Raw genomic sequence first — 19,203 nt, 5'->3', positions numbered from 1 at the left:
CCCAAGCAGAAAGGACTGTGGCCTGGCCCCGGTAAAGACTGTGCAGTGGGCTTCGCCGTGGGGCTGAGGGGCACGTGCGAACAAGGGAGGATGGTGCACAGCGGAGTTTGGGACCTAAGTTTGGGACCTAAGTTTGGGACATGATGGGGAGGCTGTGGGCGGCAAAAATCTCTAAGCCTGTCTGTGACCCCCTCAGATAACTGCGGCCAAGCACACCCCTCTTCACAGTGCCCCCCAGGCTTGGAGCCTCCCCAAAGCCTCCGTTCCTAGGAATGATTGGAATCTGGAGGCAGATGGTTTAGGACCCTGGGAATGCCTTGGGCTGTTCATCCTCCCACAGGGGTGGGGTGGGGTTGGGGGTGGGGGCTGCCTCCCAGTCCTGAGACCCCTCCTTGGGTCTGCCCAGCCCAGTCTTCCTGGCACCTTGCCAAACACTGTCCCCTCTATCAACCCCACCACCACCACCAGGGGCATCCTGCTTGGCACCTGTCCCCCTCCAGGGTCCAAAGGCAAGAGCCCTGCCAGCTGGCACCCCCTGCAGAGATCTCCCCCCTTCCTGCCCCGGGCATAAACTCTTCCTTTGCCCAGGCTGGCCTGAGCCTCGAACAATGGGGCTTCTGTCCCGCCAGGCCTGCCATCACCTTTTACCTCCCCATTGCGCAATCCCCTCTGTTCCAACAGGTTGGGTCCTGGCCAGAGGACTCTTAACAGCGGGAGAATGAAAGAGACTCCACCTGGGCAGATCCCCCAATCCAGGGCCTGAGCCTCACAGCCACCCCCCAGGTGCCGGGGTGGGGGGGAGCTTCAAGCTTCGGGGATTCCCTTTGCCCTCGATCTGACCTCTCTGTCTTGGGGCATCCTCAGCTGGCCAGCCCCCGGGGGATGGGCAGGACCAGGACAACAGGCATTTGCGACTGAGTTGACTGAGTTGCCCCCCTGCCAGGGGGTACTGGGCAGGGAGTCAACAAGAGAACCCTGCCCTGGGCGAGGGTGTGGAGGATGTAGGAGTGGTGTCCTGGGGCCCCACCATTGACGGGAACACTTGCAGGAGCTGGCCCACCTGCTCCTTGCAGGGACCCTGGGGACTGAGAGACACAGGTGAGACACTGGGGCTCAGAAGAACAGACTTACCCAAGATCACAGGCTCCCTAGCTACCATCAGGCCCCCTACCTACCAGTACCAGGCTCCCTACCTACCACCTCTCCACTCCTTTACCCAGTCACGCTTAGTCACCCACTACATGTCACAATACCCTCCTGGTCCGGAAGTTCCTTTTCATGTCTAACCATTCATCTTACTACAGATGGGTCCATCGTCTTGGGAAGCGGACGGAGGCTGCCTTCAGAAGAGCTTGTGCCCAGAGAACCCATTTGTGTGAATCAGTTTCCGCATAGTTCGGGGGCTGGGGGTTAGGGGGTTGGCCCAGGGGGCGTCTGGCCTTTCCTTGCCCCACATCACCCCCTGTAGGCTACCTGTGTGAGTCTGCATTGTGTATTTGAGTGTGAGGTGTTTCTGCTTGAGTGTGTCTGAGTCTGCTTGTCTCTGTTACCTGCCTGCAATGTGCCTACGTATCTGTCTGGATGTCACCTCTGTGTGGTCCTGGGTCTGCCTCTCTGTCATTAGTGTACTGTCTGCCTGTATTTGTGTACCTGTTGCCTGTGTGTCTGTGTGTATAGCTGTGTGACTGTTCCTGTCTGTATCTGTCTATCTACTGGGTGTCTGTCTTGCTAGGTGTCTGTGTATCTATGTAGGTGTCTGTTTGTGTCTGTTCGGGGGTTTTAGCTGGCTGCCTGTCTGTCTGTGCAAGAACAGAAAGCAGAGCCAAAAGCATGGCTCCAAGGCCCCTTGTCATCACCACGTTTGGCACAGAGCCTGTTCCAGTGGAATCTTGTGACTCACTGGGTTCCTCGGCCAAAGCAGAGAGGAAAAGGGCAGGGCTCTGGGGGAGGGCCTGGAACCCCACTTTCCTTTTCAATGGCCCCTCTCCTTCCTGGTGACTCATTCTCTGTCTTTATTCTTGTCCAAGGGATATGGGCAGAGCAGCAGGTGAGGAAACAGCAGGCCTTACCCTTTGAGCCCTTTGGCCTTCTAGGAGGCAGGTAGCCTGGGACTCCGCAGTGACCCTGTCTTCCCTCTCATGTGGCCCTGGGCAGACATTGCCCCTCTCTGGGCCTTGGCTTCCCATCTGTACTCAGATGCTCCCTAGAGCCACTGTGATGCTCTTTTCTTTCTACAAAGGAAGGTGAAGCGAAAAAGGGGTAGTGACGTGCCCAAGGTCACACATAGCACAGAGGCCCAGGCCTCCTCTCCTCTGCCAAGGAGTCCAGCGCTCTCCCTCCCCTGCCTTCTCCAGCTGCTCTGGGTGCTCAGAATGGGCCATTCTCCTCTAAAGGCTGAGCAGGGCCTCCTGAGAAAACAAAAGACCCATTGTATTCTGCTCAACCCAGGTCCATGGGCCCAGGACACACTATCTGAGCCTAGGGGCTTAGATGTTTGGGTTCCGAAGGACACCCCAGCTAGGGCTGGAGGGGGGGCCTTGTGGATCCCTGTGGTCAGCGGGACAAGTCGAGGGCTCAGAGCAGTGATATCTGGTGTTGAGTCTGTGCTCCAGGCCCGGCCCGATGTTGTCTGTGTTGGATCCTGTCGTGACATGTCGGGCTTCGTAGGACCTGTTGGACTGTGTTATCATAGCACTGCCCGCAGGGCTGTTTGGCAGAATGGTGCGCTGCTGTAGCATGCTGGCACTTGTGGTAGATAAGACTGGGGGCTACGTGGAATGGCACTGTGCCGAGCTGTGGAATGCTTTCCTCTTTGATGTTCTCATTCATCCACAAGTATTTATTGAGCTTTTACTATGCGCCAGGCTCTGTGCTAGCTTCTGAGTGTTCAAGGTTGAAGCAAACCACTCAGCTCTCGTGAAGTCTGCAAGCTAGTGGGAAGACCAGCAAATGAATAAGCAAGCAAGCAAGCATGTAATTATTCAGGAGTCCCCGTTGTGGCTCCGTGGTAACATACCTGACTAATATCCATGAGGACGTGGGTTTGATCCCTGGCCCCGCTCAGTGGGTTAAGGATCTGGCATTGCTGCGATGCAAGCTGTGGTGTACGTCACAGATGCAGCTTGGATCCCACATTGCTGTGGCTGTGGTGTAGGTTGGCAGCTGCAGCTCCAGTTCGACCCCTAGCCTGGGAACTTCTATATGCCGCAGGTCCAGCCCTAAAAAGCCACAAAAAAAAAAAAAGTGACTATTCATTCCACCATGTGACGGGCTATGAGGCAGTGCACATGTCATGGGGACCCGGAGTGATGTGATGGTCCACAGGAGATGGCGTTTGAGCTGAGACCTGACGGGTGAGAAGGAAGCAGCCATTCCTAGAGCCCAGGGGAGGATGTTGCAGGAAGCCGGGCCAGCATGCGCAACGGCCCTGGGGCCTGGCACAAGTTGATCTGTTTGAGATACAGAAGGAAGCCCAGGGCGCCCGCACTCCAGTGAATAAGCGGGATGGAGGAGCAAGATGAGGCTGGGAGGTGGGCTGCATCGCCCATCATGCAAGACCCTCGGACTTGACTTTTCTTCTGAGCTCTAAAGAGATTTCAGCGTGACAGTGAAATAATCTGATTCGCATGTGCAAAACCCCACTCTGCCTTCTCTGTAGAGAGCAGGTGACCACAAAGAAAGAGTGGAATCAGGGAGGGCGGGGCATGGAGGGGACCATGGAGTGACCCGGGCTAGAGATACCGAGGCTCAAAACAGGACTGGTGGCCATAGAGATGAGAAGCAGAAGTGCTGGGGACCTATTCTGGAGGTAGAGGTGACAGGGCTCACTGAAGGGTCAGATGTGATGGGTGAGAGGAGGAACTGAGGGGGATTTCTGGGTTTCTAGACTGGTGGGTTGAAGATGGTGGCGAATTCTCTGCAGGGCCCTCCCTGGAGTCAGCAGCCTCGGGGACTGGTTGGTCCAACAAGAGACCGTGTGACCTAGGCTGGTTTCCAGCTCAGACTGGGGAAGGGGCAGAGGACAGAGCCGGGGGACACTCCTCTATCAGAAAGTGGGCAGAGAGGAGGGAAGCGTACTGGAGGGGTCAGGGAGGAAGTGGGGTGAAGCCAAGAGAGTGTTTCAAGAAGGATCAGGAACTGCCTGTGCAGAAGGCTGCCAAAGGTCTAGTAAGCCGAGGACAGAGACGTTTCCACCAGATTTGGCGGCAAGGACGTTGGGGTGACCTTGATGGAGCAGTTTGAGTGGAGGAATGATGACGGAAGCTGATTGACCTGGGCGGAACTGCAAATAGGAGCCAGTGAACCAGAGAGAACAGCCCTTGGCCACGTTTAGGAAGTTGTAAGGCAAAGGGAAACAGAAGTGGGGCTTCGGCTGGAAGGAAATACGGAGGGTCAAGGGAGAGTTTTGTCCAAGTAATGGAGACTATAATATCTTGTCTCCAGGCTCATGGCAAGGCACTGGGGAGGAACTGATGATACAGAGGAAGGAGATTACCCAGGATCAAAGTCCTTGCTAAAGTAAGCGGGAGTCGGACCTGGAGCCCAGAGCTGGCCTTCGAAAGGAGCGGGGACAGTTGTCTGAGAGGCAGAAGAAGAGGAAGTGGATTTGTAGAATTAGCTATGCAAAGCCAAGGAAACCTCCTCTGACAGTTTCTATTTGGCCAATGGAGTGGAAGCAAATTACAGCCAAAGCGGGACAGGAAAAGAGGAGGAATCAAGGATTAGATGTGAAATAGTTATCACAACCAAGCCCACTAGAGAAACAGAGTAGGATTTCCGGCGGGGCGGGGTGACCATTCCAAGCTGCTGACCATGAATTTGTGGTGACCCTGGCTTACCAATCTGTTGTGAATGTGTTTTCTGCCGCACACGGTGCATGTGCCAAGCATGGGCCTTTTCCCAGGTAATCCCATTAAATCAGTTGACTGGGGGGGGGGTGGGCGTCAAGGCTCAGAACAACTTTCTGGCTTGGCCAAGGTTACACAGTAGAGCATGACCTTGAGCCCAATCCCTGAACATCTTTGCAGACTTTGCAGAGGCCAGAACTGTCCAAGGACTAAGTGAACTCTCGGGGTCGGGGGTTGGGGGAGGTCGTGGTTGTCCGTCATGGGTGCGAGCGGGGAAATGCAGGAGAGAGAAAAAGAGCTTTCCCTTTTCTGTGATATTTCTCTATGTCGGTGCTTGGGGCCAGTTGAGTGCAAAGGGCCCTGTGTGCTGCGTCCTTGCCAAGTCTGTTTGCTGAGTAACTGCCCTATTTCTCTATCTCTGTCTAAATGGCCAGCTTCTTTCAGTCCTGGGCGAAGAGTGCTAGATGTTTGGGATTAACCGCGCCCCCTCATCTCTCAATTATCTGCCCTCTTTCAACTCAGCATTACTTTCACCAAAGGGGGCTCCCCAGGGAGCAGTCAGCTTGGTGTTAGCACCAGCAAACATGTTAGAAAGCTGGTTCTGTCTTCCGGTGCCTGTTTATAGAAGTTTTCCACACCTTGCTTGCTGTTTCCAGGAATTCCTGATCTTCCCAGCCAGGGATATTAATAAATAGGCCTTGAAAAGTACAAGAGCCTCTTCCGTGGCTGCAAGTACACTGAACATTTTTAGCTTTTAATCCCTAAGCAGAAAGACATAAAACCCTAAAGGTTGGGTTAAAAAAAAAAAAACATAACAACACCCAATCAGATAGAAAGAGTCATGTGTAAGAGCTAGGATTCAGGGGGAAATACTGTGATGTCACCTTAATGTTTGTAATGGGTTGAATGGACCCCCCCAAAAAAAATATGCCCAAATCCTAATCCCTAAAACCTGTGACGGTGACCTTATTTGAAAGAAAGAGCAGATAAATTAAGACTCTTTAAAAAAAAAAAAAAAGAATCTTTTTTTGTGTGTGGGTTTTTTTTTTGTTTTGTTTTGTTTTGTTTTGTTTTTTTGCCTTTTCTAGGGCCGCACCCGCGGAGGCTCCCAGGCTAGGGGTCTAATCAGAGCTGTAGTTGCCAAGCCTACGCCAGAGCCACAGCAACGCGGGATCCAAGCCGCGTCTGCAACCTACACCACAGCTCACGGCAACGCCGGATCCTTAACCCACTGAGCAAGGCCAGGGATTGAACCTGCAACCTCATGGTTCTCAGTCGGATTCGTTAACTACTGAGCCACAATGGGAACTCCAAAAAAAAAAAACTTGCTATGAGCTCATTCTGGCTACTTGTGGGGGTGGGGGGCAGTGCGAAATCTACTGACAAGTGTCCTTATAAGAGACACACAGAGGAAGAGGAGGCGGCAATGTGACCATGAAGACAGAGATTGGAGGATGTGACCACAAGCCAGGGAACACCTGGAGCCACTGGAAGTTGGAGGCAAGGAACAGATTCTCCCCTAGAGCCTCTGGTGAAAGAATAGCCCTACTGATGCCTTGATTTTGAACTTCTGGCCTCCAGAACTGTGAGAAAATATCATTCTCTTTTAAGCAGCCAAATCTGCGACACTTTGTGACAGCAGCCTTACAAAACTAAGAGGCGGTCTTCCATTTCTAGGCTCTGTGAGGCCTGAGATCTGTGTGTCAATCAGAAAGTGCCAGATTCAAGGCTGAGGACAGACAGAGCCAGCACCAAGCAGCTCATGTTGGCAAGAGCAGGACAAACTGGCTCAGAGAGAATCAACCTATCACAAAATGGTTCAAACACACATCAGCCATGATAGAGCCTAACATCAAGGTTCAGAAAAGACTCAGCTGCCGGAGGGAGCAGGTTCAAATCCTGGCTCCACTTCTCAGTAACCAGGAAACCCGGGATAGGTTTCTGTCGTTGCTGTTGTTTTTTCTTTTTATGGCCACACCTGCGGCATAAGGAAGTTCCCAGGCTAGGGGTCAAATCAGAGCTGCAACTGCCAGCCTACACTACAGCCACAGTAACACTGGATCCAAACCACATCTGTGACCTACGCCTCAGCTTGCAGCAACGCTGGATCCTTAACCCACTGAGCAGGGCCAGTGATGGAACCCACATCCTCATGGATACTAGTCGGGTTCTTAACCCACTGAGCCTCAACGGGAACTCCCTGGGGCAGGTTTCTGAAGCTCTCCATATCTCAATTTTATGTCCTCGGCATAAATGAGGATGCTAATAGCAGTTCCCACACTTAGGGTAGTTGTAAGAATTCTATGACTTAATCAATATAAAGCCCTTGGAATTGACCGGGCTGACATCACAAGTGTGTGAGTGCCTGCTGTTTGCGGGGAGGGAAGCTGAGTAGTTAGGGGCTTTAAAAAAAACTTTTTGTTGAAGTATAGTTTATCTACAATGATTCAGATGTACAGCAAATTGATTCAATTATACATATATGTATATTTTTCAGATTATTTTCCATTATAGGTTATTATAAGATATTGAATATAGTTCATAGCAGGTCCTTCTTGTTGTTGTTTTTGTTAATCCCAAAATCTTAATTTATCCCTCCCCCCTCCCTTTCCCCTTTGGTAGCCATAAATTTGTTTTCTAAGTCTGTGAGTCTGTTTCTGCTCTGTAAATAAATTCATTTGTATCATTTTTTAAAAATTCCGCATGTAAGTGATATCATATGATATTTGTCTTTTTCTGCCAGATTTATTTCACTTAGTATGATAATCTCTAGATCCATCCTTGTTGCTGCAAGTGGCATTATTTCATTCTTTTTTATGACTGCAAGTCTGCTATTATTAAAATAACCCAAACCTGGAGTTCCCTTGTAGCTCAGTGGGTTAAGAATTGGCATTGTAGCTGCTGTGGTACAGGGTTTTTTTTTTTTTTTTTCTTGATGGCATCTTTTTTTTTTGTCTTTTTGTCTTTTTAGGGCTGCACTTGAAGCATATGGAGGTTACAAGGCAAGGGATCAAATCGGAGCTACAGCTGCTGGCCTGCACCACAGCCACAGCAACTCTGGATCCTTAACCCACAGAGCGAGGCCAGGGATGGAACCCACAACCTCATGGTTACTAGTCAGATTTGTTTCCACTGCACCATAACGGGAACTCCTGTGGTGCAGATTTGATCCCTGACCTGGGATCTTCCCCCTGCCATGGGTGCTGCCAAAATTAAAATAAAATAACCCAAATCAGAAGAGCCACAAATGAACTATGAATAATCAAATAGATGCAAATGGGCTTAAGCTGACATAAATCACGACACACCAGTTAAAACCAGCTGAAACAAATGTAAACCTGCTCAAAACTCTTGGGTCAACCCATGCCAAAACCAGAGTATAGCCATCCAACAAGATTAGTGCAGGTCTGAGATCTGTACGCAGGTTTGATGTGGGGGTCTCTGATCTCTGTGTGTGTCAGCTCTGACGGTAACAGCCCTCCGTCCCCCAGGGGTGAGCAGTGACAGAAAGCAGAGGCTACAGAAGGAAGTCCACACCTAAGAGAGACCAAGATGTGTTTCCCTGTTGGAAGCCAATCAACATCTGATGTAAGAAATATATTATTAACAGAGGTCTAGCCTCAAATTCAAATATGAGCAACCAACCTCAAGCTAATTAGACTAGAAGTGGGCTGTCTTGCTCTAGGATCCCAAGGAAACTCCTGAACCTCAGGGGCAAGAAGTATAGTCAGAGTCCAGGGGATCTAGAAGGTTGTCAGAACCTGAAGCTGCCCTCTTTGGCCCAGGGAAGGAGATGACTCCCCCGAGGCCAGTAGAATGAAGAGAGGGAGACCCTCGGGAGGTTGGGAGTCTCATGAGATCAAGAGTTGGAGGCCTTGGAGTTCCCATGGTGGCTCAGCAGTAACAAACCTGACTAGTAACCATGAGGACACGGGTTCAATCCCTGGCCTCGCTCAGTGGGTTAAGGATCCAGTGTTGCCGTGAGCTGTGGTGGAGGTCACAGATGCAGCTCAGATCTGGCATGGCTATGGCTGTGGTGTAGGCTGGCCACGGCAGCACTGTAGCCTGGGAACTTCCATATGCCACATGCCACTGGTGTGGCCCTAAAAAGACCCCCCCTAAAAAAAATTGGAAGCCTTTGTGGGGCAGCTCCCTCCAGGGGTCACTAGGAGCTCCCCTAGCCCTTCACTGGCTCCATTCCAGCCCCAGGGTGGGGACTTTCTCCAGGGGACCCCAGTAATGCATCTGTGTCTCCTGCTAGAGGGGGACAGATGCTGGGGAGAGGCTGGGGGAGACACCTGTTTGCACTCAAAGCCTGTAGCAGGGCTGGAACCTCTAAACTCAAGGCTGGGGGGGGTTCCTGTTGTGGCTCAGCAGGTTACAAAACTGACTAGTATCCATGAGGATGCAGGCTTGATCCCTGGCCTCATTCAATGGGTTAAAGATCCAGCGTTGCCATGAGCTGTGGTGTAGGCCAGCAGCTGCAGCTCCGATTTGACCCTTGGCCTAGAAATTTCCATATGCCGCAGGTACAGGCATAGAAAGAAAAATACAACAGAAACCTGCCCCAGGTGTCCTAGTTACTAAGAAGTGGAGCCAGGATTTGAACCTGCTCCCTCTAGCGGCTGAGTCTGTTCTGAACCTTGACGTTAGGCTCTATCACGGCTGATGAGTGTTTGAACCACTTTGTGATAAGCCGATTCTCTCTGAGTCAGTTTGTTCTGCTTTGGCCAACATGAGCCGCTTGGTGCTGGCTCCAGCTGCACACAGGAAAAACAAAAACAAAAACAAAAAACTCAATGCTGGCAGGCAGCAGCCCTTCTATAGTGACAAACAGAGGCAGGGGCAATAAGAGAGACCCAGGGAGCATCTCCCCCAGGTCATCACACAGCTGCTCGCACACAGATGGGCTTGGGCAGGGAGAGGCATGGGGGCCAAGGGCCTGAGGAGGAGTCAGAGGCATTCGGCATCCGTCCTGTGTGACCATGAACAGGTCGCTGCCCCAGCTGGGCCACAGGAACTCCTATCTGAAATAAGGAGGAGCCCTCCATGGTCACCAAGGGCCCTAAACTCATAAAGAGAGAGCTCTGAACACACAGGCAGGACACTCTCTGCTAGAAACCATGGCAGTATCTTTTCAGATCCACCTCCTAGAGTAATGAAAATAAAAACAAAAATAAACAAATGGGACCTAATTAAACGTAAAAGTTTTGCACAGCAAAGGAATAAACAAAACCAAAAGACAATCCACAGAATGCGAGAAAATATTTGCGAGTGAAGCCATGGACAAGGGATTAAGCTCCAAAATATACAAACACCTCGTGCAGTTCAATAGCAAAAACAAACAACCCCATCAAAAAAATGGGCAGAGGGAGTTTCCGCTGTGGCGCAGTGGAAACAATCCAACTAGGAACCGTGAGGTTGCTGGTTCCACGCCTGGCCTTGCTCAGTGGATTAAGGATCTGGCATTGCTGTGAGCTGTGGTGTAGGTTGCAGACGAGGCTCGGATCCTGAGTTGTTGTGGCTCTGGTGTAGGCCGACAGCAACAGCTCTGATTAGATCCCTGGCCTGGGAACCTCCATATGCTGCAGGTGTGGCCCTAAAAAAACAAAAAATAAATAAAAAGGGCAGAAGAGGAGTAGTTTTTTGTTTTGGGGGGAGTTTTTTGTTTGCTTGTTTGTTTTTGTTTTTGTTTTTTGCTTTTTAGTGCTGCACCTGCGGCATATGGAAGTTCCCAGGCTAGGGGTCAAATTGGAGCTGCAGCTGTCAGCCTACACCGCAGCCACAGCAACACCAGATCTGAGCCTTGTCTGTGGCCTACACCACAGCTCATGACAACGCCGGATCGCCAAACCCACTGAGCCAGGCCAGGGATCAAACCCAAATCCTTGTGGATACTTGTCCGGTTCATTAACTCTGAACCACGATGGGAACTCCAGAAGAGGAGTTCTGAGTTATGACTCAGCAGTAACAAATCCCTGGCCCTGTTCAGTGGGTTGAGAATCCCATGTTGCTCCGGCTGTGGCATAGGCTGGCAGCTACAGTTCCAATTCAGTCCCCAGCCTGGGAACTTCCATGTGCTGCAGGTGCAGCCCTAAAAAGACAAAGAAAAGGGGGGTAGCAGATCTAAATAGACATTTCTTCAAAGAAGACTTAGAGATGACCAAAAAAAAAAAAATCACATGAAAAGATGCTCAACATTGTTAATTATTAGAGAAATGCACATCAAAACTACTCTGAGGTACCATCTTACACCAGCCAGAATGGCCATCATCAAAATGTCTACAAACAAGGGAGTTCCCATTGTGGTGCAGGGGAAAAGAATCTGACTAGTATCCATGAGAACGTGGGTTCGATCTCTGGCCTCGCTCAGTGGGTCAGGGATCCGGCATTAGGGTGAGCTGTGGGGTAGGTAGCAGATATGGCTTGGATCTGGCATTGCTGTGACTGTGGTGTAGGTCGGCAGCTATAGCTGTGTTTCGACCCCTTCCATATGCCATGCGGCCCTAAAAAGCAAAAAATAAAATAAAATAAATAAATAAACAAATAAATAAATAAGTCTACAAACAATAAATGCTGGAAAAGTTACGGAGAAAAGTGAACCCTCTTACACTGTTGGTGGGAAAGTAAATTTGAAGACAGTATGGAGGTGCCTCGAAAAACTAAAAATAGAACTACTGTATGACCCAGCAATCCTACTCTTGGGCATCTCTCCAGAGAGAACCATAATTCAAAAAGATACATGCATCCCAATGCTCAATGAAGAGCTACAATAACCAAGACATGGAAGCAATATAAATGTCCACCGACAGAGGAGTGGATAAAGAAGATGTGGTACATATATACAGTGAAATATTACGCAGCCACGAAAAGAATGAAATAGTGATATTTTCAGCAACATTGTTGGACCTAGAGATTATTATATTAAGTGAAATAAGTCAGACGGTGAAAGATAAACATCATATGATATCACTTACATGTGGAATCTAAAAAAAGGATACAATGAACTTTTTTTTTTTTTTTTGCTTTTTAGGGCTGCACCCGAGGCATATGGAAGGTCCCAGGCTAGGGGTGGAATTAGAGCTACAGCTGCCAGCCTACACCACAGCCACAGCAATGCCAGATCCAAGCTGAGTCTGCAACCTACACCACAGTTCACAGCAATGTTGGATCTCCCCTCACTGAGCGAGGCCAAGGATCGAATCCACATCGTCACGGATATTAGTCAGATTCATTTCTGCTGTGCCACAACAAGAACTCCAAATGAACTTATTTGAAGAACAGAAACAGACTCACAAACTTTGGGGAAAAAAAAAAAACTTATGGTTATTACCAAAGAGGACAAGTTGGGAGGGGAGGGCTGGACTAGGGGTCTGGGATTAGCAGGTGCACACTGAGGCATATGGAGTGACTGGCCAACGGGGACCTGCTGTTTAGCACAGGGAACTCTACCCAACATTATGTGATGATCTATGTGGGAAAAGAATCTGAAAAAGAATGGATGTGTGTATATGCATAAAGTTATCACTTTGCTGTACAGCAGAAATTATCACCACATTACGAATCAACCATACTTCAATAAAACTTGAAAAAAATGAAATAAATAGGAGTTCCCATCATGTCTCAGCAGAAATGAATCTGACCAGCATCCATGAGGATGCAGGTTCCATCCCTGGCCTTGCTCGGTGGGTTAAGGATCCAGTGTGGCCGTGAGCTGTGGTGTAGGTCGCAGACGCAGCTCGGATGTGGCGTGGCTGTGGCTGTGGCTGTGGGGTAGGCCGGCAGCTGTAGCTCTGATTCGATCCCTAACCTGGGAACTTCCATATGCTGCAAGTGCGGCCCTAAAAAGACAAAAGATAAAAAAAGGTAAATAAATAAATATATAAATACTTTTACAAACCATCTCAAAAAGAGTGAGAGTTCATTCAGGCCTCTCGTTTGTAACTGAAGAAACTGAAGAGGGAGGGAGGAATGGGGCCACGGTCACACGGTGAGAGGGCAATGAAGGAAGCTGTCCTTTCTTGTCCACCTACTATGTTCTCGATAAACCCCCTCTGAGATGAATGCTTGTCGTCCTGGCCAATGCCAATACCAGGATGTGGATGATTGCATTTCACCACCCAGCAAACCGCTGAGGTATTATCATCCCATTTCATAGATGAGAAAACTGAGTCCCAGAGGCAGGACTTGCTCAGACACAGTTCTTTGCATCTGTGTCTCAGTTCCCCCAGGGCAGAAGGGAAAATGAGGATGGAAAGCCAGAGGTCCAGGGTGCCATTGGAGGACATGTCCCAGAATCAACATTTTTTTTTCCTCCCTTTTTTGGCCACCCCAAGGCATATGGAGTTCCCAGGCCAGGGATCAGATCCCAGCCAGAGTTGCAGCCTACATCACAGGTGAGGGAACGCTGGATCCTTAACCCACTGGCCTGGGCTGGGGATGGAACCTGTGTCCCACAAGGCTCCAGAGATGCAGCCGATCCCATTGCGCCACAGCAGAAACTCCCAGAATCTACTTTTGAGGGCAAGGCAAGGGAGCAGGCTCAGGCCCAGGAAGAAGCTGGGGGGACAGTGCCCCATCGCCTCATTTTAAAACAATTAGTTTTGAGGCTTCCTGGTGGCTCTACAGGTCAAGGATCCAGTGGGGTCACTGCTGTGGCATAGGTTCGATCCCTGACCCTGCAACTTCCATATGCCACAGATGTGAACAAAAATAAAAATGAGTTTAATTTTTCATTAATACATTCTCATGGTTCAAAAAAGGTATAAAAAGCATACAGTGAAAAGTCTCACTCAGACACGTGTGCTTCACTTGTCCTATTCTGACTTCTGGTCCCCACCCCTATAGTTCACCCCTTTTGACTAATATCTCAGGTGTTCTTGTAGCGTTGTTTTATTCAAGTACAAAAAATGAATTTATGTTTCTAATGCCCCTTTTACATAAAAAGAAACAAACTACATATACTGTGCCATACTTTTTCCCACAAGTCCCCGATCTTAGAGATTTTTATCAGCCAATAGAGCTTCCTTGTTCTTTTATATCACTGCCTAATATTTTATCATGAAGATTGAAATAATTCGTTTCACCAATTCTCTACCAATGGACATCTGAGTCCTTTCTAGTTTTTCTTTTTTTGGTATGACACTAATGCTGCAATAAATAACCGCGTATGTACACTGTTTTAATACATGCACAGGTACATTGGCAGAATTAAGTCCCAAAAGTGGATGCTGGGTTGAAGGCACTGCACTCTTTTTCTACGGCTGCATAACAGAGTGTCACAAACTCAGCAGCTTAAAGCAACCCCTGTCTAGTAGTTAACAGTGCATAGATGGGTCAGATGTCCTGCCTGGTGGCAGGATGGAATCAAGGTGTTGACAAGGCTTAGTTCTCATTTGGTGCCTCGGGGGGGAAATCTGTCTCCAAGCTCACTCCTCTGATTAGCAGAACTTGCTTCCTTGCAGTCTCTGGTTTCTTGCTGGTGATAAGCAGAGGGCCTCCCTCGGCTCCTAAAACATACCTACCTACTCTGTCATGTTGCTTCATCCAAAAGCCACGATGAGTCATTTTCGAGCTTCACATCTCTGACTTTTCCTTCCGAGACCAGCCAGAGAAGATTCTCTGCATTTAAAGAGCTCAGCTGGGAGTTCCCGTCGTGGCGCAGTGGTTAACGAATCCAACCAGGAACCACAAGGCTGCGGGTTTGACCCCTGGCCTTGCTCAGCGGGCCAAGGATCTGACGTTGCCTTGAGCTGTGGTGTAGGTCGCAGACAGCTCCGATCCTGCGTTGCTGTGGTCGTGGCGTAGGTCGGAAGCTGTAGCTCCAATTGGACCCCTAGCCTGGGAACCTCCGTGTGCCACAGGTGCAGTCCTAAAAAGCAGAATAAGTAAGTAAATAAATAAATAGCTCAGCTGATCAGACCCAGCCCACTTAGGGTAATCTCTCTGCCTTCAAATCAATTGATTTGGGACTTTACTTACACCCGCGAAAATCTCTTTGGCCATTTAAAGGAACATAATCACGGAGTCTATATTTTCATCATGTTTACAGATTCTCCTCACCTGCAAAGGATCGCACCAAGTTGAAAGCCAAAGAGGGTCACCTTAGAGTTCTATAACAGGCGTATTTGTAATTTGGATAGATATTGCATCTGGTCCCCCTCGGGGGTTGTGCTGCAGGATTGCCCCTCCCCCACAGTGTCACATGAAGAAGACATCAAACTTCTGAATTTCCGCCAATCTGATAGGTGAAAATGGAATCTCTCTCTCTCTCTCTCTTTTTTTTTTTTTAAGGGCCACACTAGAGCCTTATGGAAGTTGCTAGGCTAGGGGTCAAATCAGAGCTGCAAATGGCGGCCTACACCACAGACACAATGACAGAAATGCCAGATCTGAGCCGTGCCTGCAACCTACACCACAGCTCACGGCATGGGCGGATCCTTAACCCACTGAGCGGGGCCAGGGATCGAACCTGAAACCTCATGGATACTAGTGGGGTTTGTCACAAGGGGACCCCCTCAACGTATTTTTAACATGTGGTTATCTTCTTATGAATAAGGCTGAGGATTTCTTCAACAGCTTAAAAGCCATTTATATTTCTTTTTCATTATGGCTTCTGGTTTTCAATCATAGAAAGGTCTTTTTAACTCCAAAGTTAATCAGAAATCTTTCTCTGCTTTCTTCTGGTGATTTTATGGTTTCATTGTGTAGCCACAGTTCTTGGAACTAGAAGCGTCTCTTGTCATTTCCTCAGCAGCAAATGCAAAGCTGGATCCCAAAAGGCTTGGGGCTTGGGGTAGAGAAAGGCGCTGCCATGTCGAGCCCTCTAGGTGCTGGGCTCCATGATCCCCCTCAGCTCTGTCAGAAATCCCAGCTGCGGGCCCTCCCTGCTCCCTCCCTCCAGCACTCACTGTGTCCTGAGCTGGCAGAGAGGGAGATGAGAGAGACCCTGCTCTGTCTGAGGAGTGAGACAAGGGCATGGCCAGACCAGGATGGAGACACAGAAGCAGGGTGGTGAGCACAGGGGAGAGAGAAGGGGGATTCTGATGGGAGCATCCAGGAGGCTCCAGGGAAGAGCTGGCATCTGAGCTGTGCATTAAGAATGAGGAGAGGAGTTCCCGTCGTGGCGCAGTGGTTAACGAATCCGACTAGGAACCATGAGGTTGCGGGTTCGATCCCTGCCCTTGCTCAGTGGGTTAATGATCCGGCGTTGCCGTGAGCTGTAGTGAAGGTTGCAGACGCAGCTCGGATCCCGCGTTGCTGTGGCTCTGGCGTAGGCCGGTGGCTACAGCTCCGATTCAACCCCTAGCCTGGGAACCTCCATATGCCGCGGGAGCGGCCCAAGAAATAGCAACAACAACAACAAAAAAAGGCAAAAAAAAAAGAATGAGGAGAAATGTAATAGCAGTGATGGGGACGGGAGAGGAGCTGGAGCAAAAAACAGGGAGGTGGAAAAATCAGCCTGAAGTCTAGCTTGGAGAGAAGCATTGCGTGGACCATGAAGTCCTCAAGGGAAGGGACCGGGGATGACTTATCTCTGTGCACCAGCCAGAGTTTGTCAAATGAAATGAAGCAGAAGGGACGCGGGGCTTTGGATCCCAGGCAAAATCATTTTTCCCTTTACTCTGATAGTGAGAAGCAAAGACCTCCAGGAAGGAGCCCTTGGTTTGCCTTCATCTCAGAACCTGGGCGATCTCTGCGCACCACTGCCCTCTTGTGGCTGATCTGGGAATTCTCCGTGACTAGCCTCCGTAGGCAGGTCTAAACGGAGCCAATACGGGGAACCCAAGACAGGGAGGATTGAAAAACCATGAAATCCTGTTCTCAATCTAATCGGCCCTCCGAGACCATCGTCTGACTTCATGACATATGAAGAAATCAAGTCTCAAAAAGGGTGCTGCCAGGGAGTGAGGGGGGTAAGACAGTCCTTGGTTGGCAGGCTGGCTCCACTTCTTCCTGGTTCCAGACCCAGTGGCCTCACCCCTGCTGATCCACGGTTCCCATCTCTGTCCAATGAAGTCGGGGATCTGGCAGACTTCTCTCTTCTGGTAATGTCAGGCTATTGCTCAGATCAATTCTCCCATTGAAAACAACTAAAAATGCTGGTATGCGGATGCTAGCCAGAGGGTGCAAAGTTACCAGAACAAACTGAAAGGAAATCAGAAACTTTGACAGACAACCCAAGCAGGAAAGTCATTTTCAGATTCCAGCCAACTTGAACTGTGCTCTTGCTGACGTCCCTGGGCCAGGGGCACAAAGAAAAGTTAGAACATACGGACGATCATACAGAAACGTTCCCACAATAAGCTGAGATTCCCCAAAACCCATGCTTCCTTAAGGAAGCCAACCCTAGATGGACCGGCAGCCCCAGTTGTATCTGCCTCATGGTCTGTAACCTCAAGTCTTGAACCAAGGTTGAGGTGCCCCCAGATTGTTTGTTCTTCTGGCCTTCTGGAAAAAAGAAATGAAAACTTTCTTTGGAGAGAGGGTTCGTTAACCCTAGATTTGAACAAGGTAAGCGTGCAGATTATAATAGCAAAACAATAATTAAAAAAACAGTATAATTTCCAAATCATGTAAGGGAAACGGAAGTTCCCTCTGGGTGAGGTCCACTAACCAAATACCTCTGCATATTAACATCAGATAAAAGTGGGCTTTCAGGCCAGAAATACTATTAGAAATAGAGAGGACCAGTGTATAAATAATAAATAATATGTTGAACAGGCGCTCCACAAAAGAGGAAAACTCAGTGATCGACAGGCATATGAGAAAGTGCACAGCTTCACAATTAACCCGAAAAATGCAATTAAGACCACAATAAGGAGTTCCCATTGTGGTGCAGTGGAAATGAATCCGACTAGGAACCATGAGGTTGCGGGTTCGATCCCTGGCCTCATTCAGTGGGTTAAGGATCCAGTGTTGCTGTGAGCTGTGGTGTAGGTTGCAGGCACGGCTCAGATCCCGCCTTGCTGTGGTTGTGGCAAAGGCTGGCAGCAACAGCTCTGGTTAGAACCCTCGCCTGGGAACCTCCATGTGCTGCAGGTGTGGCCCTAAAAAGCAAAAAGTAAAAAAAAGACCACAATAAGACACTCTTACACACTTACCACATTGGGATAATTTACAATTTGAACAATATCACATATTACTTGACATATAAAAAGGCAGGAAATCATGACTGGGAGTCAAGAGAAAAAAGTGGGAAAGAGTGTCAGAACCACAGTGATTCACACATTGGAGTTAGCAGACAAGAATTTTAAAACAACTCTGATAATATGTTAAGGAACATAGAAGAAAAAAAAGATTGACACAGTTGATATAAAATAGAAAGTGTCAACAGAGAAGTCGAATGTATTTTTAAAATAATCAAATATTCTAAAACTGAGAAATACTACATAAAATCAAGAACTTGTTGGATGTATTTAACAACAACAGCAACAATAAAAAGGATACAACAGAAGGACAAAAGAAAGGATTAGCAAAGACAGTTCAATAGGAAACATCTGGGAGTTCCCATTGTGGCTCAGTGGGTTAAGAATCCAACATAGTGTCTGTGAGAATGCAGGTTCAATCCAGATCCTTAACCTACTTTGTGAGGCCAGGGATCGAACCTGCATCCTGATAGATACTGGTCGGATTAGTTTCCACTGTGCCACAATGGGAACTCCCTGTTAATTTTATTTTATTTTAGCCATTCTAGTGGCAGCAAATGTTTTTAGCAAACTCAGTGGGTTAAGGATCCAGCATTGCCATGAGGTGTGGTGTAGGTTGCAGATGCAGCTCGGATCTGGTGTTGCTATGGCTGTGGTGTAGACTGGCAGCTATGGCTCTGATTTGACCCCCAGCCTGGGAACTTCCTTATGCTGTGGTTGTGGCCCAAAAAAAGAAAGAAAGAGAGAAAAGAAATGAAGAAAGAAGAAAGAAAATATCCGGGAGTTCCCATCCATGGTTCAGTGGAAATGAATCTGACTAGCATCCATGAGGACACATGTTCAACCCCTGGCCTTGCTCAGTGGGTTAAGGATCCAGCATTGCCGTGAGCTGTGGTGTAGGTTTCGGATGCAGCTGGGATTCTGCATTTGCTGTGACCGTGACCCCCTAGCCTGGGAACAGCCATGTGCCATGCGTTCATCCCTAGAAAGAAAGAAAATCTCCAAGCTGAAACAGAGAAAAAATAAATGTCAGGAATAGAGCATAAGAGGTTCTAACATTTGTGTAATTAGATTCCCAGAAATGGAGAAAAGAGATTTGGGACAGAAGACTATTTGAAGATTACTTCAAATGACTGGTAATTTTTCAAAATTGTTGAAAGATATCAATCCACAAATTCAAGAAGCTTAGGAAAACCCAAACAGGTTTC

This window comes from Phacochoerus africanus, chromosome 8 (genome assembly GCF_016906955.1).
Source record: "Phacochoerus africanus isolate WHEZ1 chromosome 8, ROS_Pafr_v1, whole genome shotgun sequence".
Lineage (NCBI taxonomy): Eukaryota > Metazoa > Chordata > Mammalia > Artiodactyla > Suidae > Phacochoerus > Phacochoerus africanus.
The sequence above is the reverse complement of the archived record's forward strand: the minus strand, read 5'-3'. Positions refer to the sequence as shown.